The following is a 24,020-nucleotide window of genomic DNA, read 5'->3' on the forward strand; positions in this document are numbered from 1 at the left end:
CTTCTCGAGGGAGGACGTCATCAGGCAGAACCCGGAAGCCGCGGCTTCCACGGATGGATATTCCGCTCCCGCCTCTGCCAGCTCTTTCCCTGCCTCTCCATTCACCAGTCGCGTTCTCTGACGTAGAAGCGCCGTAATGCAGGGGGTGTCGCTTTAGGAGTCGGTCCCTGTAGTCTCTGCGCTTCCGCGGCTGCTCAGTGTCAGCGGCCGCTTCTTCAGCTCGCGCGGGAGGCGGGAGGCTCCTGTGCGTTTTGGGGATAAAGCGGCTTTTTGCTGTTGGGGAGCGGAAAAGAGAGGAGCAGCATTTTCATGCCCAACTCTATTAGATTCTTTTTTAATCCTAATCTTGAAGGATTGTGGCTTCTTTCCACGAGCACAGCGTTAAGTCCCATCATTCGAGCATTATCGAACATGTACAATATCTAAATCCACATAAAATCAAATCCGCCTTAACGACTTTTAAATCCATGATTTATTTATTTTTTTGATTCTCCTGCACGATTAGTATAATTATATAACATATAAAGACGGATTTTGTTGTTCAGAATATAAAAGCAATGTGATTCTAAGGGCAGACCTGTGGTTCAACTAAAAGCGTGGGCCAACAGAAATTATATTACCAACAGAAATTAAAAAATACATAAGACCATGGTTCATGTACGCAATTACGGCAGCTAGAATACTTGTGGCGAGAAACTGGAAAAGTGAAACAACACCAACGATAACAGAGTGCCAGACACTTACAATAGCATACTAGTAGAACTTGAATGATACCTGTAAGTAAAAAAAAAAATGTAATAGATTTTTTTTGATTATATGAAAATAATATGAGACAACATAAAGCTGTGCGAGAAAACAATGACAGTACAAACAGTATAATGAGAACGATTGAAAGGTTTAACTTTATGTCCATAATTTTTATTTAATTGTTATTTGAGAAGATATACGGTAGTTTCTTTTTGTATACAGTTTTTTCTTTCTTCTTTTTTACCTTTCTTTTCCTTTTTGTTTCTGTTGTAAGTGATCTGGACACGTTCCAGCTTGTCAGTATCCTTCTTGAACTGTGGTGCCCAGAACTGGACACAGTACTCCAGGTGAGGTCTGACCAGAGCAGAATACAGTGGTACTATTACTTCCCTTGATCTAGATGCTATACTCCTATTGATGCAGCCCAGAATTGCATTGGCTTTTTTAGCTGCTGCATCACACTGCTGACTCATGTATACGAGACCTCCATATCTTTCTGGTATAATTCCTCTGTGTATTCTTGCCACCTCTTCTTGATGTCTTCTGCTTCTGTTAGTCCTTACCACTTTTGACGTTTATTATAGTAATCTTTGTACGAAATGTTCCTTTCATATCTCCAGTTTTCTTGAACAGATTTCTGGTTTTCCCCATTCTATTGTTTTCCTCTATTTCTTTGCATTGCTCATTTAAGAAGGCTCTCTTGTCTCTCCTTGCTATTTTTTGGAAATCTGCATTCAGTTTCCTGTATCTTTCCCTATCTCCCTTGCATTTTGCTTGCCACCTCTCCTCCGCTATTTGTAAGGCCTCGTTGGACAGCCATTTTGCTTTCTTGCATTTCCTTTTCCTTGGGATGGTTTTCGTTGCTGCCTCCTGTATAATGTTACGAGCCTCCATCCATAGTTCTTCAGGCACTCTGTCCACCAGAGGGTTTGACAGAGACGAGAAAGCTACTTTGGTCTTGGGAGAGACAGATGAGATGGATTCTAAAAAAATATTTGCTTTTGATGTTCCAAAAGCACTCCTGTTGAGGTTAGAGGGAATGTAGGGTGTGTGGAAGCACAGCTGGTAGTTGTAGAAGGAAGGGAGTAGAAAATTATTTACCCTCTTATGTTAAACTGTCATCTAATCTGTTTTTTTTTTACTTTTTTTTACTTTTTTGTTTACTGCTCTTCTGACTGCTGGCAGCTGTTTTGTTGATTTTGTCTATTTTTATCTTATTGGGGTGACTTTTGGCAAACTGCGTTTGGCTTTTTAAATAGAAGGAGCATCATATAAATAAATACAAATGAGTTGCCTTTGCTTGACATATGTAAGTCTTGCAGTAGCAAGAGTCATAAGACCTTTGCCTCCCCATATGCTTATTCTTTTAGAAAGGTTTGCCCATTAGTAATGAGGAAGGGGCAACATTCTTTGTTTAGGTTTCTTGAAATTGTTTTGACTTGAAACTCTTTAAAATCATAATCTAGGTGAAGCTTTCTGCAAGGCATTTGACTGGCTATAATAACTCAAATTGTTTCCATAACCTATATTCTGACCTCTTAAAATAACCTGCAACACTATATTAAGATAATGTGTGGGTAGGCCAGTTCCAGAACTCGATGGACAAATTATAAACAGGGCTTCAGAGTTCTCGTCGTGCTATATCATTACTCTTTATCTGCAAACATTTTTTGGGACAGGAAATGCATTGTCTGCCAACCTTCACTGTCCTCAGAAAGCCATCCAGTGAACCCGGAGCCCATTACTTATCCCCACAATTTAAGAACTACAGTAGAATAAGAGGACTTTAGGCTGCACACCTATACTCTCTTACCTGGGAGAGAGAGGGATATGATCGCCACATGCAAAGAAAAGGCAATTTCAGTTTGTGGGAGCAACATGAGTACTCTTTAAACCCCAATGAAGTATGTCACACTAAAATGGGAGGGACAGAACCAAAGGAGCAGTTGAAATATTACATTTTGGATGGATTGCATTCCCCCCCCCCGAAATAAAGCCACAGAAGTGAGAGGAAGCCAAGGTGGAACCTTTCAACAAACAACTGGTGGAGGATGCAGTGACTCACAATGGGATTGTCTCTTGCAAGAAGAAGCAACCCCAGGGAGCAACCAGAGCAGTAGCAGGGAACTTTAAAAAAGCACGTCTAATTCTTATAAGGTTGCAAAGTAACTGGAACAATGCCTGAGGATATATCTGAAAGTAAGGTGTGTGTGTTTATGGGGGAAGAGACAGTCTTTCCATTGGTTAGGGCTGGGTAGCCAACATGGTGCCCTCTGAACAGTGTTGGACTACAGCTCCCATCATCCTTGATCCCTAGGATCCTAGCAAGACTGATGGGAGTTGTAGTCCAACAATGTCTGGAAGGCACCATGTTGGCTCCCCCTCGGTTAGTGGCGGTGCTTCACTCCCCTGCCTACTTCTCTGCGCATGCCCCCCACGACTTGGAGAGGTGGAATAAATTACGGAAAACAAACTAGGTTTGTGAAAGGAACCTCTGCTCCAAACCTCAGATATGTGTATGTAGCTCCAGTGCCTAGTTCCAACTGGCCCAATAATAGTTCTTTTATATAAGTCGCAGTGGCTCAGATGATTTGTGGGCATCATGCTGACAAAAGGAAGCAGCTGCTGTGCATCCTGCCTGGTTCATCCATGGCTGGTTCATCCTATTCCCTTGGCTGCTGTGGCCAGCATGTTTCTAATTCCCTCCCAACATGTAGGGGAGAAACTTGGGAAAGGGGACCCATGAAACAACAGGGTGGAAGGCACAGCAGTAGGGCATTATTTCAGTGTCTTAGAGAGCTTGCCGTTTCTGGACATGCTTTGTACCCAAGAGTGGAAAAAAACGGTTAATACATTTGGCAAGCTGAATCAAGGCCTATTTAAAGCACCATGATCAATCAGGAAAAATCCCAAGGTCTGTGCATCCCCATGGAAAAGTCCATGTGTCAGAAGCATTAACTGACATCAATTAGGTTCAGCGTTCCCACCCATCGAGGTTTTTTGGTGTGGGTTTATTATTATTATTATTATTATTATTATTATTATTATTGCCGTTTATGCATAGTTACTGTACCATATACAGCAAATAAGAAGCAGCCCAACTCCAATCCAGCAAAGAAGGTGGGGTGAAAAGGACAAAAGATGTACTGTTCTGAGAGTTAGAATGTCAGAAATAGAAATGACAGGGCGTTGCAAAGGAATGGAACTGCTCAGAAGTGTTGAGTGATGTTTCCCTGAGTTGCTGTTAACCTGTCAGATTCCTTGGGATAACTTGCAATTTATAGCACTGTATAAATGAAGCTTAAAGAGGAGCTGGGGATAGTGATTTTTTTATGCTGAAAACTAGGGCACTTTGAATTGTTTAATGGATTTGTTGTTTTAGTGTAAGCCTGGCTGTCCAACCAGTCGATCATGATCTACCAGTCGATTGCGATCTACTGGTCGATCGCAGGCTGCCTGTGGCCCCCCCAAAAGCCAGTTTATTCATAGTGGGAGTAGATCGCAGTCTCTTGGAAGTTGGACATCCCTGCTAGTGTATTCGTAGCAGGGCTTCGCTTAAAACTGAAAAGAGGTCTAGAAATGGATACATCTTCTGCCATAGCAGTCCTTTGAGAAGATGCCATGGTATGTATGGTAGCCTTGTGTTACCAACATATATAGCTCAGGCAAGGGAGGGGGCATGTGTGGGACCTTGGAGCCATGTAGCATAGAACAGCCAAGACAATCAGAACATATGAAATTGATTAAATTGACCCTGACTTTAAGGCCCATTAGCACTACGATCATTATCATCAGGACCTACTAAATAGGAGTTTGCGTTGCTAAGACCATGTTCATGGAAGACAATCTTACTCAGCTACGAGTGATTGCCAAAGAAAAAGAAGCATTTTCCTTTGTTTTTTGCTCACATGTACATTGAAATAAATGCGAGTGCACTCATCGTCACACATTAATTTTCCAGTATCCTCTTCTCCAAAGATAACCTGCCCGTAGGGACACAGGAGTGGCTGAACAGCATACAACCGTTTTAAAACTAAACATGGAAAAACTGGGAAGGCTGTATAAATCTATAATGAATCTGATTCATGAAGAATGAATATGACTTAAGAACTCAAAGTTATTTGTAAAAATACAAATATTACTTACTGGTGTTTATTGAAATATCCTCTGGAATACCAACCAAAGATATTATGTGTGTGAAAACAACAACAACAACAATATCAGGAAGGATTTATTAGTACTATATTATTTTTATTTATTTAAATAAGAAAACAAGGGAGAAACTACAATGAGAATGGAGCAAGTTTGCTATGGAAGCACTGTGGACAAAGGATTGCACGGAGTCACACAATGGTACTTTGTGATGAGAACAAAGAGAAGCAGTACAGCATTCACAATAGCAAGTACAATTATGACATAGTCTCGAAAATGTTACATTCATATTTTGGTACATGCAGACCCACAATGAGCTGCTGCTGCTTAAAAAGAAAAATCACACATGCTTCTATTCCCCCTTTTCCAGAAAATTGAGCCTGGAACTTGAATGAGCTGATTATCTTCTGAACTATGCTGGTATCTTAATATTGTTAGTTATCTGTATATGTATTGATCAGTTTGGCAATGGCATGTTCCCTGCAAGTAAATTACCGTTCTCAGACCATCCAATAAAGATACTACAAAATAAATGATCATATCCTTCCTGCCCAAACAGGCCTTAGGTTGACTTATGTTACAGTCTTGTGCCAACATCTAGAAATAATAACTCAGAAGCCAGAAGCTTCCTACCCCAGAAGCAGAACAAAGCAAGGAGGGTGGGAGAACAAAACCCCTTTGTTGTTTATTTCAAAGCACCACGTGCATCTGGTCTGATTACTTATTCACTTCCCTCCCCCCAAGTGGTGACAATAATCTAAACTGGCATTACATCCTGTGAGACAAAGCAAGCAGCTGCCGCTGAAAGACCACTCCATCCCTCCTGCCTCAACGCAGCCCCCTTAGCTCAGATCACAATCAAAGTAAGGTAAAGGAGAGGATGAGGAAGGACTTTGCCAGGAGTGCACCTCACAAAATCTCCTTCCCCTTCCCTAGCGGACCTCTGAAATTGGCCAGTGAAAACACATGCCAGAAGGTGAGCAAAGGGTTGTTTCCAATCTAAAGTGGACCATTGAACAGAAAAAGACAGGAAGGAATGGTGGTAGACTGTAGGTTCATTTTAGGTTTTGTTCTCAATTTCTTTTCTTTTTGGCCTCTTGATTGTTTACAACGGATGAGCGGAGACTTCACTTTGGCTGCATTCACACTGTAGTTTATTCCATTTTCACATTTTCCTAACTGCTACCGGTAATGCTGAACTTTGGGGAGGGAAGCTTTTAAAAGTAGTCAGAAACGTGGCACAGTTATAGTTTCACATAGAGAGCAGGAGAAACCTTTCACTGACACCTTGCTACAAGTTGTGTGGAGATAACAGGCTGCCTGGGCAGCATGCCATGCTGGGCAGGGAACCTCCATGGGCAGGAAACCAGGTATATTTGAACTATAGGAAATGGATGTGTATGGGAGATAGATGGAGCATTTAAACCTTAACAACAAAAACCTTCTGTTGATGTTCCCATTTCATTTGCTCGCTGCCTGAAATTCCAGTAATAAATTTACCAGACAAGCATCACAAGTGACTGGTTTACACATCATAATACTTCAAGAAAAGGAGGATCTCTCTACATAGCTTTCATAGACTTTAAATCTGCCTTCGATTTAATATCACGAGATAGGCTTTGGGAAAAACTAAGTGCCTCAAATATAGACCGACATCTATTGCGTCTCATTTGCAGTTTATACGAAAACACTTGGGTCTGGGTTAGGTGTGACCGACAGGGCCATTTATCCAAGGAAATCCAAACCTACTATGGTGTTAAACAAGGTTCCGTCCTTGCACCTACTTTATTCAACTTCTATAGTAGGAAACACGGAGAAATAAAATGCCCACCCCCCTAAATTTGCTGGTACACCCTTCCCGGTTCTCTTATATGCGGATGACGCAGTTCTAATTTCCTTCTCCTGTGTAGGCTTAAGAAAACTTCTAAGATCTCTCACTGTCTATTGTAATGCCGAACAATTAACTATAGCAAATCCAAAAAAAGAAAAAAGAAAAGGAGACATAAATGGAGAATTGACAATTGGCCTATTGAACAGCTATCGTCTTTTAAATACCTGGGTATAACCTTCCAGGAAAAGGGCTCATGGCATTATCAGGTTAAAAATACTCTTGCAAATGCCCAAAGATCTACCAAAGCTATTATAAGGTTTTTCTATGGAAAAAGGGGCCAATATATTCCGGGAGCCTCCCAGGTCTTTGCTGCAAAAATATTAACACAACTGACATATGGCTCTCGGATTTACAGCTTCTTATTGTGTTTTATGACTTCCTTGATACTGTGTGTGGGCTGGAACTGGTCTGTGACCAAAATAATAAATTCATTCATACACATCATAATGCCACACCTCTGTGTGACCCAGGAGGTTTTTTGGTGTGTGTGTAAGGGAGCCACATTTAGCAGTAAACAATGTATTTCCAACTTTCTTGCCATCCTCCATTCCCTGGGTTGAGAAGACTACTGTTCAGGTTGTGCTCTTCTTGTCCTGCTCAAATCTATATATATAAAAATGTAAAAATCGTGAAACTGCGTTTTCCACTTTTCTCTGTAACCGCTTGACCGATCGTCCTGAACTTTTGACACAACGATCCAGGCCACTCCCTGAGCATTGTTGGGGACAAAAATCCCTCAAATCACACACCTGGGCAGGTATAGACCTGGTTTTCCACCAAGTCAAACAGCGCCCTCAAGTGGCGTTATACCCTCCTCCACCCCCTCCCTTCCTGTGAAATGTAAGCCACACCCACAAACCAAATGACATCATCAACCAAGCAACTGAAACCACCAAGGTGGCCATTATCAGGCCCCTAGGCCCTTGCCAGGCTCCTAGGGAGAGGACAAGCGCATGGATCAAAGGCCGCAACACGGCCTTTGATTTATGTAGGACCCTGCACGGCAAGGAGTTTTTACTTTACCATTTAGCACCACTACCCCCCCCCAAATCCCCCACCAAATAACCAACATTGCCAAATGGAGGTAGGGGCCTGCCATGGGGGGGGGCGAATAGGGAGCAGGGATACGTAATGGGTCAGAACAGGGTGGGGGGAGACACAGGGATGAAACCTGCCCTCTCCACAGTATCTCGCCTCGACTCAGGGGGACTCTGAGGCTCAGGGGGATCTGAAGGGGGGCTATTATCCTCCATTTCACATATACTACGACTGAATGCAACCCTCTGCATCTTTCTCTCCCCAGTTTAAGTCCTCAGATATTTGCAGTGCCCAATCCCCTCCCCCTCGATTTACAATCCCCTACCTTCCCCTTGCCACTTCCTGGGTTTTTTATGGAACTGAACAACTCGGGTGCTTCAGAACGCGCCTTCTGTTGCCAGGCCCTTGCAGGGCCAGACAGAGGCTTGGGCCAGGTGGATAATGTGTCCCTGTTTTTAACCCTTTTGTTACTTTTTCATTTTACTGATTGTGAATATGCTGACCGAGGCCCCCTTTGGATTCGGAGGCCCGTGCCAAGTGGCCCATATGACCCCCCTCCTTCTGTCTGGGCCTGTCTGTTGCTACGGCGCTATGGGGCTTCGCTATTTGACACACACACACCCGCTCGGGATTTTTAAAGTAGTTCTCTGGGTCCCAGGGCGCATCATCACCCCCGATCCTTAATCTAAATATATAGAAATGTTCACGATGCGTGCACAGGGGTCAATGTATGGAGATACAGGGGGGAGGGGACAACAGAGGGCTCAGACAAAAGTAAATACTGGGAAATGGAACCCAAAAACTGACAGTTCCTTCTCCAAGGGTGGGGCCAATGTAGGAAGATACCGGGGGTAGGGGCCAACACTCCCCAGGGACAACAGAGGGCTCAGACAAAAGTGCATGCTGGGAAATAGAACCCAGAACCTAACAGTTCCTTCTCCAAGGGTGGGGGCCAAGTATGGAGATACATGGAGGAGGGGCCAACACTCCCCAGGGACAACAGAAGGCTCAGACAATGCATGCTAGGAAATAGAACCTAGAAGCTGACAGTTCCTTTTCAAAGGGTGGGGGTCAAGGTATGGAGATACAGGGGCATAGCTGCCAAGTTTTCCCTTTTCTCGCGAGGAAGCCTATTCAGCATAAGGGAAAATCCCTTAAAAAAATGGATAACTTGGCAGCTATGCACAGGGGGGAGGGGCCAACACTCCCCAGGGACAACAGAGGGAAGTGTCATGTTTCTTTGTGCTCATCATAATTTGATAATTGCCAATGTAGTGAACTAGAGAATCTGTATACAACAAACTTTGGTTCTGAAACAAGATGCATTTTGGGATTGGTTAAACTGCAGCATCCTGGCCTTTAACTGGAATGTGTCTTTGTAATCTTAATTGCCTCCGGCCAGTAAAGCTGTAAAGGATGTTATCTGATTTATATGTTAATGTGAGATCTGGCTTAGCTGTGTGAAAAGGATGCGTATTGAAGGCCAAAGGTTATCTTACTCACACCTGCTCACAATAATAATAAATAAATAAATAAATAAATAAATAAATTTTTATTTATACCCCGCCCTCCCCAGTCAAAAACCGGGCTCAGGGCGGTTGACACCAACAGAATTATAATAAAACATAAAAACAATTAATTAAAATACAGATTATTTTAATATTAAAATATTAAACAATATTAAAATTTAAAGTGCAGCCTCATTTCAAGTAGTCCATAAATCCAAGCCATGAGGGAGGAAAACACAGGGGTCAAGCTGAGTCTAACCAAAAGGCCAGGCGGAACAGCTCTGTCTTGCAGGCCCTGCGGAAAGATGACAAATCCCACAGGGCCCTGGTCTCCTGGGAAAGAGCGTTCCACCAAGTTGGGGCCAGTACTGAAGGTTCTAGTAGAGGCCAATCTAGCCAATCCCCAGATGTTCTATACAACATTCTATACAAGATCTCAAAGCAGCTGTTTTATTACAGAAAAATTTCAGAAACAGACTGGAAAGAGAAGTTGCTGAATTGGAACTCATTACCAAGCTTAAAACCATGGAGCCACCTGGGATGAACAAAGACATAGGATTCTTATCTCATTATGCATGATCAAGCTTTCTTTAGCGCCTCAGCCCTTGCTCCCCCCCCCCCGCAGGACCAATTGCAGTCATCAGCAATCGTTAACAGCCATCAACAGGTTTAACACTCCTACCAGCCCATCACCCATTCCCACCCACCCCCACCACCCTCTGAATATACATAAGGATCTGACTCTTCTGTTTCAAGTGTATCTGAAGAAGTGTGCATGCACACAAAAGCTCATACCAAAATAAAAACTTAGTTGGTCTTTAAGGTGCTACTGAAGGAATTTTTTTATTTTAATCCCCAGATGTGTTAGGGCTGTTATGGGAAATGCAGGGGAGTCTCCTCTTGTTAGTATCATAGAATCATAGAGTTAGAAGAGACCACAAGGGCCATCCAGTCCAACCCCCTGCCAAGCAGGGGTTAACTCCATTGAAGTGCAAACCACTAGCAGCTGTCATGTTCGGAAACTGGAAGATGAATGGTTTTTACCTGATCATTGGTCAGCTCACAATTAAAGGTTTAATTTGATTGGGCTGCGTTAGTACACACCTCGTGGGAGATTGTGGATAAGAACCTAAAGAATTGTAATGTTGTTTGCTACTGATAGTAGCCATCACCTGGATTGTTTGCCAGCCATGGTCTATTATCCAGTCCTTGCCTTAGGGGAGAAGGAGTATAATATTATTTCTGTTTGTTAGGTGAGTATCAGACATATAGGCAGGGCCAGCCCTACGGCCAGGCTGGGTGGTGCAGGGCCCAAATAGACTCTCTCTCTCCCAACACCCTCGCCCTGGAGACCAGCAGAAAGTGCTGTGTAAACCATTTATGCCGGGAAGTCTGACACGCGTCCGTCAGAAGGGGTGAGCTAACTAGTGTCTGTTTTTAAACCTGCATAGGTCAGCAGGCAGCCTGGGCAAGGACGCACAGGCTGGCAGATGCTGGGCGAATAAGGGTGGAAACACTATGTAGTGCAGCAGGCGGGGGGGGGGTGGGCTTGAGAGAAGTACTGCTTTTTCAAAGCTGTTTGTTGTGATCGGAGCACAGCCTTTGAGAAATTACTCTCGCTGCAGCCCCGGCGCAGGTGAATAAATTTGCCCTTCCTCAGAAGGAACCCGTACCTGTCGTTATTGACTAAATAGGGTCGCCACGCCATGAGACGCCACCCTCCCCCACAAGGTGAGCTGATCCTGAGCTGGCTTGTTCCAAGGAACTGTCAACTGTCAACTGTCAATTATTTTATTGAGGTTGCTGCAACCGATGCTTCGCGTTCAGGAGCAAAGCATCGGAGCACCACAGCTTCCTGCCTCCCTCTCCCATCTGAGTTTTGTTTCCCACCAAATCTAACTCGTCCCTCGTGGTTTCCTCAGAATCGAAAGCGGTGGCTTACTTTGCGCGTCGCCGCCACAGGTGCCGCCCAATCAGGACCCACCCTCGGCCCGCGCCTGCCCCCACCCCCATTTCACCTCAGCTGCTGGCCGCCTCCTCCCACTCTCGCTGCCCCACGTTGCCATGCAGCCCGGGTTGCCCCCGGTTTCCCATATGCCGCCCCCCGCGGGCCACGACCCTGACCCAGTGGCCGATGCAGCCGTGCATCCCCCGCGAGACTTCATCATCTGGTCGACCTTGAATATTGCCTTCATGAACTACTTCTTCCTTGGCTTCGCCGCTTTGCTTTTCTCCATCAAGGTGAAGCCGCCCCCCCCCCCGCCCCACAGAAAAAGGGCAGGAAAGCGCCGTTATCTAACCCAGTTATTTGCACACACACACAAATACACACCGCTTCTGGTTTTCTTCCCTTCCTCAGTCTTTGCTCCTTTTCCTCCTCATGGACTGGATAGCATTTTTGCCTCCACTTCTTGTTTTACTCTTGTTTTACTCTTGTTCACTTCTTGTTTTACTCTCATTTTCAGGGGCAGACTTCATTCTTCCTTCCCTCTCCTAGCACCATTTGGCATAAACAGCTCTCCTCTCATTGCCTTTGTGCGGGGTGTGGTGTGGGGTGTGGGGTGGGGTGGGGTGGGGGGTGGGGGCGCTTTTCAAGGGAGTTTTCATTACCCTCACCCATGTCATCTAGCTAAGGATGGGTTGATAGGAACCAGGCACTGCTAGGCTGCAGGGTGGAGTCAGAGGCCTTTTAACACACCTTAGCTGCAAACAGAGGTGAAAAGATCGGTGCCCTATGTACTTTTTAGTGCATGTGTATAAGATAGTAATACTGTATATATATAAATATTGCTGTCCCACAAAGACTTGCGCATGGAAGGCTTAGAATACAGTGCTACCAGCTTTTATTTAATAGTTTACTTGTATGAAGCAAGGGCCTACAATGTACAGTATAAATTCAAGCAATGTTATTCAAACAAAAATACAAAAAACAAATGGAATTGGTGAATTCAGTCACAGAAAACACAGTCTGATCTTATAGGTAGAGAAAGCCAGAGCAAAAATGTATTTTAATAGCTGTTTTATTTAATTTTAATGTATTTTAATATCTGTTGGAAGCCGCTCAAAATGGCTGGGGAGACACAGCCATATGGGTGGGGTACAAATAATAAATTATCTATATATATAAAGTCCAAGTTGTCCCTGCGTCCAAGCTGTCCCGTGTGTCCCTGGGTCACTGCGCATGTGCCCCAGGGATACAGGGATTGGACAGCAGAGACTGCGCACGCGCACTCTCCCCCCCCTCTGACTCCTCCAACCGCCGCTCCCGCCGGACACCGCCTCACTGCAGGGCACGTCAGGGAAGCGAGGGTGGAGGCCGGCGCAGGCCTCCTCACAACCCTCCCTGGCCGTTAGGAGCGGCGGTTGGAGGAGGCAGGGGGGGGAGAGTGTGCGCGTCCTTCCTGTCGGCGGCTGGGGGAGAGGAACGGAGGAGGAGAACGCAGCGCTTTCTCCTCCTCCGTTCCTGTCCCCCTGCCGCCGACAGCAAGGACAGGTCCCAGGGTTCGGAGAAGCGCTGCGCAAGTGCTTCTCCGAACCCTGGGATGTCTTCTTCCTGTCGGCGGCTGCGGGAGAGGAACGGAGGAGGAGAACGCAGCGCTTTCTCCTCCTCCGTTCCTGTCCCCCTGCCGCCGACAGCAAGGACAGGTCCCAGGGTTCGGAGAAGCGCTACACAAGCGCTTCTCCGAACCCCAGGATGTTCTAGCGCCCATTATTAAACGGGCTGAAATACACTAGTTATTAATAATATATTATTATTATTATTATTATTATTATTATTATTATTAGGTGTGGACAATGTCCAGCTAACCTGTCCCATCAGCACAGTTTACAACTGTGCAATTGAACTTTCCCCCCTCCTACCCATCTGTGTCTTCCCCAATCTGTTCTGGAAGGTTATGGGAAGGAACCCCTAGAGCAGATTGGTGGGCATGGGAAGGGGAGAGGAGAGGAGGGGGCATTCAGTTCACAAATGGAAATCTTTATGCTGATGGGATGCAGTTGGATACTGCCCTAGATGTCTGAAGCAACTGATGACTGGCTGCTGCTTCTCTTGTGGCAGATGGAAAGGCATAATACAGGAGCAATAGCAGACAATGCCTCTCTTTGGGTTCCCTATGATATTCTGTATGGTGTGGTGCCACAAGAGGTTATCTAAATTAAGGTGGTTGATGTAGGAGCAAGCAGTCTTTCAGGTAACCTGCAATATAGTATCAACCACTTTTTAAGTCCCATGTCATTCTAAGGAACAATGCAAAGTGGGGATGGGAGAGTTTTCTTTCAGGAATGTTACCTCACTATAGTCCTTGGTATACAATAGAGGATGGACCACCCCATAGGCTCTATTAATAGTTTTCTCCAGAAATGAAACCTAAAAAACACTTTTTCCTCACATAAATTATACATTTCGTATCATCTGTTTCGTATTATCGTATTACCTTTCCTGTGATGCTCCCAAAAATATTTCAATACATTATTGATCTCCAGTGAGAAGGAGCCAAACTAGGCAAAATGGGAAAAAGTTATTTTTGGGTGAAAGCTCCCTATTACCAACAGGCAATGAGGTAGATATGCTGATACTATCAAAAAAAAGGGTGCCTCATTTATTCGCCTCAAATTATAATGTACTGTGGAGAATAGAAGGCATAAATGCCATTTGCCCAATAGCACTTACTAATATCCACTGTGGTCTAAACCACTGAACCTAGGGCTTGCCAATCAGAGGGTTGGTGGTTCAAATCCCCGCGATGGGATGAGCTCCCATTGTTTGGTCCCAGGTCCTGCCAACCTGGCCAGTAAAGCAAGGTGAGCGCCGCAACCCCAGAGTCATTCACGATTGTACTTAACTGTCAGGGGTCCTTTACCTTTAATATTCAGGTAGTGTATCAGAATATAATTGTCAAGTATATCATTCTAGAGTACAGTGCTGTATTCGAAAAAAGAGTACTATTTCATTGCTAACAAGGATGTTGCAGTGGTAATACTGAGCTGCTTGGTTTGAAATGATCACACAACAACCGTGAAAAGCCCGTTTGACCTCCAGGTGTTTAAAGCATGTGCAACAATGTTTCTACTGGTTATTTTTTATTTTGTTTACAAATATGCTGATACTGCTTGGAGTGCAGCGACTGAGGAAGGAGCAGAAGGTGAGCTGAGCTTGGGAGACACTCTGTAGGTTTTGTGGTTTTGTCTTTTGGGGCTGTGTGTGAGTAGGTTTGTGTGCTTATTTGTTTTCTTACTTGTTTGTGTGCTTGTGCTGGTTTTCTAGGGCTGCTGCCTCTTGGATTTGGGTGACTGTCCAGGCTTGTGTGGGTGTTTGTTTCTGGCTGTGACCTTGTTTGTTTCTGGCTGTGACCTTTCACCTAGAAGTGTGAGTCAGGAAGTTCAGGTGATTAGCTGTGGGCGGAGCTAGTCAGAGCTTGGAGTGCAGCGGCGAGCGCCTAGCGGCGCGCGCAGTTTGACCCATCTTTTTGACCTAGGGCAGCAAGTCTCATACGTTTGTTAGGGGGGACCTAGGCCTCTTCCTCTTTCCCCCTTGACCTCAAGGTTTTCAAGATGGAGGTGGAGGGAACAACCATTGTCACCTGCAATTCCTGTGCAATGTTTGTTTTCTTGCCAAAGGATGTGGGTAGCTACACATGCAACAATTGCAAGTTGGTTGCCCTACTAGAAAACAAGGTTGCCCTTCTGGAAGAGAAGGTGCAGCAGCTTCAGGGGCGTGTATCTACGCTCCAGAGAATTAAAGAGCTGGAGCTTTTCTTGGATGCAGCAGAGCACACTGTCTGCACCAAGGAGGAGACAGGGGATCTCCCTGAGGAGGAGGTCAGTTCCCCAACACAGCAGCCAGATGTATGGAGGAACGTGACTCATAGAAGTAGAAGGCCCAGGGATCGCTCTGAGTGCTTAGAATTACACAACCGTTTTGAAGTGCTCATGGAAGACGAGGAACAGACTCCACCTGAGGATCTCTCCCTCATCACAGTTGATGAGGAATATGAAGACGAGCAACCAAGTCAGTCCTCTGGAAATATGCAGGTAACCTTGGAAGGGACAGCACATAGAAGAATCCCAACCAAGCCTATGAAGAGGCGTGTAGTGGTGATTGGGGATTCCCTACTGAGGGGTACAGAAGCAGTGATCTGTGGGCCTGACAAGATGTCTCGAGAGGTGTGCTGTCTACCTGGGGCCAAGATCAAAGATGTAACAGAACGGCTGCAAGGAATCATAAAACCCACCGACAAATACCCCTTCCTTTTGGTGCATGTGGGAACCAATGACACTGCAAGCCATAGCTTACAGAAGATCAAAAATGATTATGAGGCTCTGGGCAGGAAGTTGAAGCAATTAGATGCACAAATTGTCATCTCTTCTGTCCTCCCAGTTGAACGACATGGCCCAGGGAGAGAGGGAAAAATAGGGGAAGTGAACAACTGGCTTCGCAAATGGTGCAAACAGGAACGGTTTGGATTCCTAGATCACGGTCTGCAGTTTCTTGAAGATGGACTTCTGGCAAGTGATGGACTGCACCTCACAAAAGTTGGGAGGAATGTTTTTGCCACAAAACTCAAAAACCTCATCAGGAGGGCTTTAAACTGACTTATGTGGGGGAGGGAGACAGTGGTCCTGAAGGTAGGAGTCTATCAAATGCTGAAGATGATCATCCAAATGTCAAGGACCAAATGGAGCAAGCAGCATGCAGACCTAGTGGTGGGACGAAAATATCCTTAAATAAGAGACATGGGGGAATGATCAACGGTCTTCAATGTCTGTATACTAATGCACAGAGCATGGGAAATAAACAAGATGAACTTGAGCTCTTGGTACAGCAAACTAAATATGACATAATAGGCATCACTGAAACCTGGTGGGATGAGTCTCATGACTGGAATGTAGTAATAGAGGGATACAATCTATTTAAGAGAAATAGACCAAACAGGAAAGGAGGAGGAGTAGCTTTATATGTTAGGGATATGTATACCTGTGAAGAGATCCAGGATTTAAAACTTCAAAGCCAAATTGAGAGTATCTGGGTCAAAATTAAGGGAGAGAAAAACAACAGTGATCTCATTGTGGGAGTTTACTATAGATCCCCAAGCCAAACTGAGGACACAGATGATGCCTTCCTGGAACAGATGGCCAAGCATTCCAAAGGAAGTGAGATAGTAGTAATGGGGGATTTCAACTATCCTGATATTTGTTGGATGTCAAACTCAGCCAAGAGCATAAGGTCGAACAGATTCCTCACTGGCCTTGCAGACAACTTCATTGTCCAGAAAGTGGGAGAAGCAACAAGAGGATCAGCCATTTTAGATCTGGTCCTAACCAATAGTGATGACTTGGTTAGTGGGGTAGAAGTGGCAGGATCATTAGGTGGGAGTGACCATGCTCTTCTGGAGTTTATTATCCAGCGGAAAGGAGCAACCAAGCATACTAAGGTCCAAATTCTAGACTTTAAGAAAGCCGACTTCAGAAAACTTAGGGAAACGCTGGGTGAAATCCCATGGACAGTAATACTAAAAGGGAAGGGAGTTCATGATGGTTGGGAGTTTGTTAAAAGGGAGATATTAAAAGCACAACTTCAGGCAATACCAATGAGACGGAAACATGGAAGGTGCCTAAAGAAGCCAGGCTGGCTATCTAAAGAACTTTTGACTGAGTTAAGATTTAAAAGGGATATGTACAAAAAATGGAAAAGGGGGGAAATCTCCAGAGAGGAATTCAAACATATAGCCAGCACGTGTAGAGACAAAGTCAGAAAAGCTAAAGCACAGAATGAACTCAGGCTCGCCAGAGAGGTTAAAAGCAACAAAAAGGGCTTTTATGGGTATGTCCGTAGCAAAAGGAAAAACAAGGAAACAGTGGGGTCACTCAGAGGAGAAGATGGTGAAATGCAAACAGGGGACAGAGAAAGGGCAGAACTCCTCAATGCCTTCTTTGCCTCAGTCTTCTCCAAGAAAGAAAACAACGCCCGACCTGAAGAATATGGAGCAGATGATTCAGCAGGGGAAACACAGCCCAGAATAAGTAAGGAGGTAGTACAAGAATACTTGGCTAGTTTAGATGTATTCAAGTCTCCAGGGCCAGATGAACTACATCCAAGAGTATTAAAAGAACTGGCAGAGGTGATTTCAGAACCACTGGCAATAATCTTTGAAAATTCCTGGAGAACAGGCGAAGTTCCAGCAGACTGGAGGAGGGCAAATGTTGTCCCTATTTTCAAAAAGGGGAAAAGAGAGGACCCAAACAATTACCGCCCAGTCAGCCTGACATCAATACCAGGAAAGATTCTAGAGCAGATCATTAAGCAAACAGTCTGTGAGCACCTAGAAAGAAACTCTGTGATCACTAAAAGTCAGCATGGGTTCCTGAAAAATAAGTCATGTCAGACTAATCTGATCTCATTTTTTGACAGAATTACAAGCCTGGTAGATGAAGGGAACGCTGTGGATGTAGCCTATCTTGATTTCAGCAAGGCCTTTGACAAGGTGCCCCATGATATTCTTGTAAAGAAGCTGGTAAAATGTGGGCTAGACAATGCTACCATTCAGTGGATTTGTAGCTGGATTACTGACCGAACCCAAAGGGTGCTCATCAATGGCTCCTCCTCATCCTGGAGAGTAGTGACTAGTGGGGTGCCACAGGGTTCTGTCTTGGGCCCAGTCTTGTTCAACATCTTTATCAATGACTTGGATGATGGGCTTGAGGGAATCCTGAGCAAGTTTGCAGATGACACCAAGTTGGGAGGGGTGGCTAACACCCCAGAGGACAGGATCACACTTCAGAATGACCTTAACAGATTAGACAACTGGGCCAAAGCAAACAAGATGAATTTTAACAAGGAGAAATGTAAAGTACTACACTTGGGCAAAAAAAATGAAAGGCACAAATACAGGATGGGAGACACCTGGCTTGAGAGCAGTACATGTGAAAAGGATCTAGGAGTTTTGGTTGACCACAAACTTGACATGAGTCAGCAGTGTGATGCAGCAGCTAAAAAAGCCAATGCAATTCTGGGCTGCATCAATAGGAGTATAGCATCTAGATCAAGGGAAGTAATAGTACCACTGTATTCTGCTCTGGTCAGACCTCACCTGGAGTATTGTGTCCAGTTCTGGGCACCACAGTTCAAGAAGGATACTGATAAGCTGGAACGTGTCCAGAAGAGGGCAACCAAAATGGTCAAAGGCCTGGAAACGATGCCTTATGAGGAACGGCTTAGGGAGCTGGGTATGTTTAGCCTGGAGAAGAGAAGGTTAAGGGGTGATATGATAACCATGTTCAAATATATAAAAGGATGTCATATAAAGGAGGGAGAAAGGTTGTTTTCTGCTGCTCCAGAGAAGCGGACACGGAGCAACGGATTCAAACTACAAGAAAGAAAATTCCACCTAAACATTAGGAAGAACTTCCTGACAGTAAGAGCTGTTCGGCAGTGGAATTTGCTGCCAAGGAGTGTGGTTGAGTCTCCTTCTTTGGAGGTCTTTAAGCAGAGGCTTGACAGCCATCTGTCAGGAATGCTTTGATGGTGTTTCCTGCTTGGCAGGGGGTTGGACTGGATGGCCCTTGTGGTCTCTTCCAACTCTATGATTCTATGATTCTATGATTCTATGTTTTTTCTCTACCCCTGTTTCAGTCAAGGGATTGTAAAGTCATGGGAGATCGTGAAGGTGCAGCTGTGCATGGCAGGAAAGCAAGGAACCTGAATATTGTTGCTTCAACAGTGGGAATCGTTGGCCACATTATTCTCATCATTGCGATTGTGGCTTATGCAAAAGTATTACATCACTTTGTGGAAGAAACACTGCAGCATTTGGGAGGGTTCATCTTTGTCAGAAATAAATAGGGTACCAAACTCCCCTATCTGGGTGAAAGTTGGAACTTGTGTGTCTAGGATATTCTGCTCAGTACTGTATTTATTTGTGTGTGTGTGTGTGTGTGTGTGTGTGTGTGTGTGTGTGTGTGTGTGTGCGTGCATTGGCTACACTTTCTTCTGCTTTGATTATACCCCCTTTGTTCTTAACACCTGCAAGGAATGAGGCAGTTTAAAGAAGACAGGACATCTGGCAAATCTGAAGATATAAAGGTTTATGCTCTTTTGCAGCTCCATAATCCCACCTTGTTTAAAAGGACTATGAAAGGTTAGGATGATCATTCTCAATTTCTTTATCCAGTTTGTGTTTCTCAATACCTGTCTCTATGGTTGAGTGATGTTTTCTCTGTCCTAAAGTCTGGATTTGTGGCCTTCCTAGTTCATGATGTTGATGGGAACTCTTTCTGTTTCATGTTTCAGTTTTTTTACAAGTTTCTCAATTAAAGTGTGTATTAGAGCTTTCATGTATTGAAATATGAAGTCCCTGTTGAATTCTCTGCCAATAAAGGCATATCCTTCTGATTCTGTGGAAACGGTTTTCTTTTTGGTAAAATCAGTTAAAACTTCAGGACTGAAACATTTAGGACCTCCGTGGCATTTTTAAAAACATTAGCGTTTGGGTAGTTCTTGTTTGATTCCCCTATCTGGGTGAAACTATGTATTGAACTAATGTTGCATCTTTCTTAAGAATTTGGTTGGTAGAATGTGGCATTCAACCATCATCATGGTCCTACTGCTCATTATTTAGCAGGGTTCACTTAACAGCTCCATTCAGCTGTAGTTTGCATACTGCTCTGATTAGAAATCAGTGTCCCTCAATCTTTTGGGCCTGGGTGAATTTAGCATTGTGAAAAAGTGACCTGGGCACCACCACAAAACAGCAAGAATGTAAAAGTAGCATCTAGCAGATAAAGCAGTGATTCTCTTGTATGATTATTACATAAGATGCCCTGCAAACCACTATCAAGTTACAGCTTACATTGGTGTCTGCCGACTGCACAGTAAATTAATTTAAAGATTGGCTGTTTACCACCACCATGGAACAAAAATGCTCTGCAGTGGCACAAAAACATGGACCCAAGGCACATGTTCTCATGAATTTTCATAATTTTTTTAAGAGGTGTTCCAAACAGAATCACAATCAAATCACAGCACACATCTGTGGACACAGAGGTACTGGAGAGAATGCATTGTAAGAATTTTTAGAATCCATGCCTCCGATCAATGTTTTTGTGCCATTGTGTTATTGACAAGTTGTGGATTTGTAATTTTTACTGTGTGGTGCACTGTATTGTTTTAATTTGATGGTACAAAGAAGCTGTGCCTCTGTATGGGAGGCTCCCATCCTCATCATGTGATAGCCATTTTATAATCACTCCAAATGGTTGCTGCATGATTAGGATGGAAGCTGACCTATACAGGCCACTTGGGTGTCAGTGGTAGACAGTGAGAGTCTTGCAGGCACCATGTTGAAGGATGTCTAAGAAGATAGGACTTCTTAATTCCTATCTTCTTAAAGAAATTTTAGATTTGTATTAAATATTTTTGTGTTTAGATAGGTGTCTGGGCAGAGAGCTACCTTTCTTCCTCTCTTTGCTCAGAAGCACCTGGTGGCAGGGGGCGCTCTGAGGGGGAGGAAGGGGTGGAGGGAAACCCAGACACAAAGATGGATCTCCTTTGGAAGGCCGCACCTCACGGGTTCCTCTTGTGGCAGGAGGGGACCCGTGGGGAGGCGGCACGAAGAAGGAGGAGGATAAAGTGAATATTTTAAGGAAAAGATTTTGAATTAAGAATAGAAAATCCGCCATAATTATATTAAGAAATTAAGAAAACCAGGAAGAAGAGAATCGAGGAAGTCACAAATACAATGTTAAGAAAATAAGAATTGGAGAAATTTTAAATTATTTGTTTGTATGTGTGTGTTGAAGGATTAGCTGGGGGAAATCCAAACCTCAGTACTACTCCACCCCTGGCCTCCTGGTGGCAGGGGGGGCGGGGGGAGAGGAGGGGGGGAGGACAAACTCAGCCTTAAAATGGACCGCCTTTGACTTTCAACGCCTACGGGTCCTACTGGTGGCAGAAGTGGACTTGTGGGGGGAGGGAGGATGGAGGGACGGAGTATATATATTATGTTTTGCCTTGTTTTGTTTATATTAAAATCAATAAAAATTATTATAAAAAAGAAGAAGATAGGACTCTGTAAAACAGATTATCTACATCTTGAAAGTTGATAGATGCTCCTATGATGGCCTAAATAAATAAAAGCATTTCTGTAGTGGTTAAAAGAGGAAAATATGTATTCTAATGGGTTCCCCAACAACTCAAGCAATCAAATCCTACCTATACATTTTCACTGTGGAGCACATAAGATTTCATCTTTAGTGGCACAAAATTATTTTGCATATGTAAGGCTGTGCAGTTTAGTTCCCATGAGATTCCTGGAGCATAGCCATTTATGGCCCTTTGGAGTTGACTGAGGGCTATGGCCCTACTGTTAAATGGAATGAGGTCACTTCACCCAGCCTATGTCCTGTGGGAGGCAGGGAGCAGCAGAAGGGGGCTGGAGGACAGCTAGCCAGATGCATTCTGTTCCAGTGGATACTGCCCTGTTGGCAGGTATTTGAAGCAGGATTTAACTTCCAGTCTGTTGAGAAATTGGGTGGTCCTGGTGGTAGGGCAGTCTTGTCATAGGAATATAGAAAGCTGCCTCATATTGAGTCAGACCATTGGTCCATGTAGCTCAGTATTGTCTACACTGACTGGCAGCAGTTCTCCATGGTTTCAGGCAGGGATCTCCCAACCTTACAGTGAGGGGGGGAAAGTATTTGATTCCCTGCTAAATTTGCCCATTTGCCTTCTGAAAAAGAAATGTCCAGTCCATAATTTTAATGGTAGGTTTATTGTAGCTGTGAGAGACAGAATAACAACAGGAAAAACCCCAGGAAACCGCCCCCACACCTGTCTAGTAACGAAACCAATTCACACATCTGATCAAGTGGTGTTCAAAAGTCTAATCCATACCATAATACCATTGTTTAATCTTAAAACCCTTTACTTTTTGCTTAGACTACTTATGCTTTTTCTTCTAGCCACATGATGGAGCCAAAGAAAGAGACCAGGAGAGCCTGATTTTCTAACATTTACACTGTAGTTATATACATAACCTTGACTTGCAAGCTTTTGAGCTTCTTTCACAGGTTACTTTTATAGCAGAGACCTGTGTTTATACAGCTTTGAGTTTTATAGGATGACCAGTAAGGGAAAAGTCTCATTGACTTGTAATAGCTGTAAGAAAGAAAATGGCTCTTCCGTGCAACATATATAGGAGTGAGTACTATCCTGCTTTGTACTAGTGTTGGAAAGCCTGCCACTATCACACTGTATCCCTCTTTTTTCATTATTAGGGCCCTTTAAAGGGCTGCAGTTCAGTTGGTCAGATCCACTGGCATCACAATGGAATGAATGATCCTTGTCACAAAGGAAGGGCAACCTGCTGCAGTAAGCAGAAATCAGTTGTAGGGCAACTCAGCAAATAATTTCATAAATAAATCCAGTTGACTGAATTTCTAAAGACACGGGACTCGTTTACTTTTAATAGTTGTAAGAAAGGGTTTTGTTTGTTCTTGGCAAGCAAAGCGAGTCAGGCGGGGATGAAAAAAGTTGCCCTTGATTAAAAAATCCCTACAAAATCTTTGTCCTCCTTTAAGCTTAGGACCAAGTTATAAGATGACAGTCCTAAACAGGCATCCCCAAACTGCGGCCCTCCAGATGTTTTGTCCTACAACTCCCATGATCCCTAGCTAAGAGGACCAGTGGTCAGGGATGATGGGAATTGTAGTCCAAAACATCTGGAGGGCCAAAGTTTGGGGGTGCCTGGTCCTAAACAATAAGCATGATTGCTTGTTATGGAGGTTGGGTGATTGCTTGTTAATGGTGTCTGGACCGAGATCTCTCCAGTGCACAGATAGGAGAGAGGTGCTGGGGAAAAGAGAGACAGGCAATGGAGACTCCTGGTCCATTTCCATACATCTTTGTATTTCCTCTAGCTCAGCGTGTTCTATTGCCCACAGAGAACTGAAACACAGGGTAGTGTAACTGTGCCCCTGAAAGACCAGGTGCGCAGCCTGGGAGTCATTTTGGATTCACAGCTGTCCATGGAGGCGCCGGTCAATTCTGTGTCCAGGGCAGCTGTCTATCAGCTCCATCTGGTACGCAGGCTGAGACCCTACCTTCCTGCGGACTGTCTAGCCAGAGTGGTGCATGCTCTAGTTATCTCCCGCTTGGACTACTGCAATGCGCTCTACGTGGGGCTGCCTTTGAAGGTGACTCGGAAACTACAACTAATCCAGAATGCAGCAGCTAGACTGGTGACTGGGAGCGGCCGCCGAGACCACATAACACCGGTCTTGAAAGATCTACATTGGCTCCCAGTACGTTTCCGAGCACAATTCAAAGTGTTGGTGCTGACCTTTAAAGCCCTAAATGGCCTCGGTCCAGTATACCTGAAGGAGCGTCTCCACCTCCATCATTGTGCCCGGACACTGAGGTCCAGCACCAAGGGCCTTCTGGCGGTTCCCTCGTTGCGAGAAGCCAAGTTGCAGGGAACTAGGCAGAGGGCCTTCTCGGTGGTGGCGCCTGCCCTGTGGAACGCCCTCCCAACAGATGTCAAAGAGGAAAACAACTACCAGACTTTTAGAAGACATCTGAAGGCAGCCCTGTTCAGGGAGGCTTTTAATGTTTAATAGATTATTGTGTTTTATTTTTCTGTTGGAAGCCGCCCAGAGTGGCTGGGGAGACCCGGCCAGATGGGCGGGGT

General features: G+C 44.5%; 1 long non-coding RNA gene across 1 annotated transcript; it reads left to right on the plus strand.

Moving 5' to 3' along the window:
* The first annotated feature begins 22 nt into the window (after positions 1 to 22).
* LOC148687585 (uncharacterized) lies at positions 23 to 19,092 on the plus strand. The gene is made up of 3 exons (XR_015948863.1): positions 23 to 776; positions 1,022 to 1,094; positions 18,968 to 19,092. It is a non-coding gene; the product is annotated as an uncharacterized LOC148687585 (long non-coding RNA).
* Positions 19,093 to 24,020: the final 4,928 nt, after the last annotated feature.

The sequence above is a fragment of the Zootoca vivipara genome, chromosome 1, assembly GCF_965207765.1.
Source record: "Zootoca vivipara chromosome 1, rZooViv2.hap1.1, whole genome shotgun sequence".
Taxonomy (NCBI): Eukaryota; Metazoa; Chordata; class Lepidosauria; order Squamata; family Lacertidae; genus Zootoca; species Zootoca vivipara.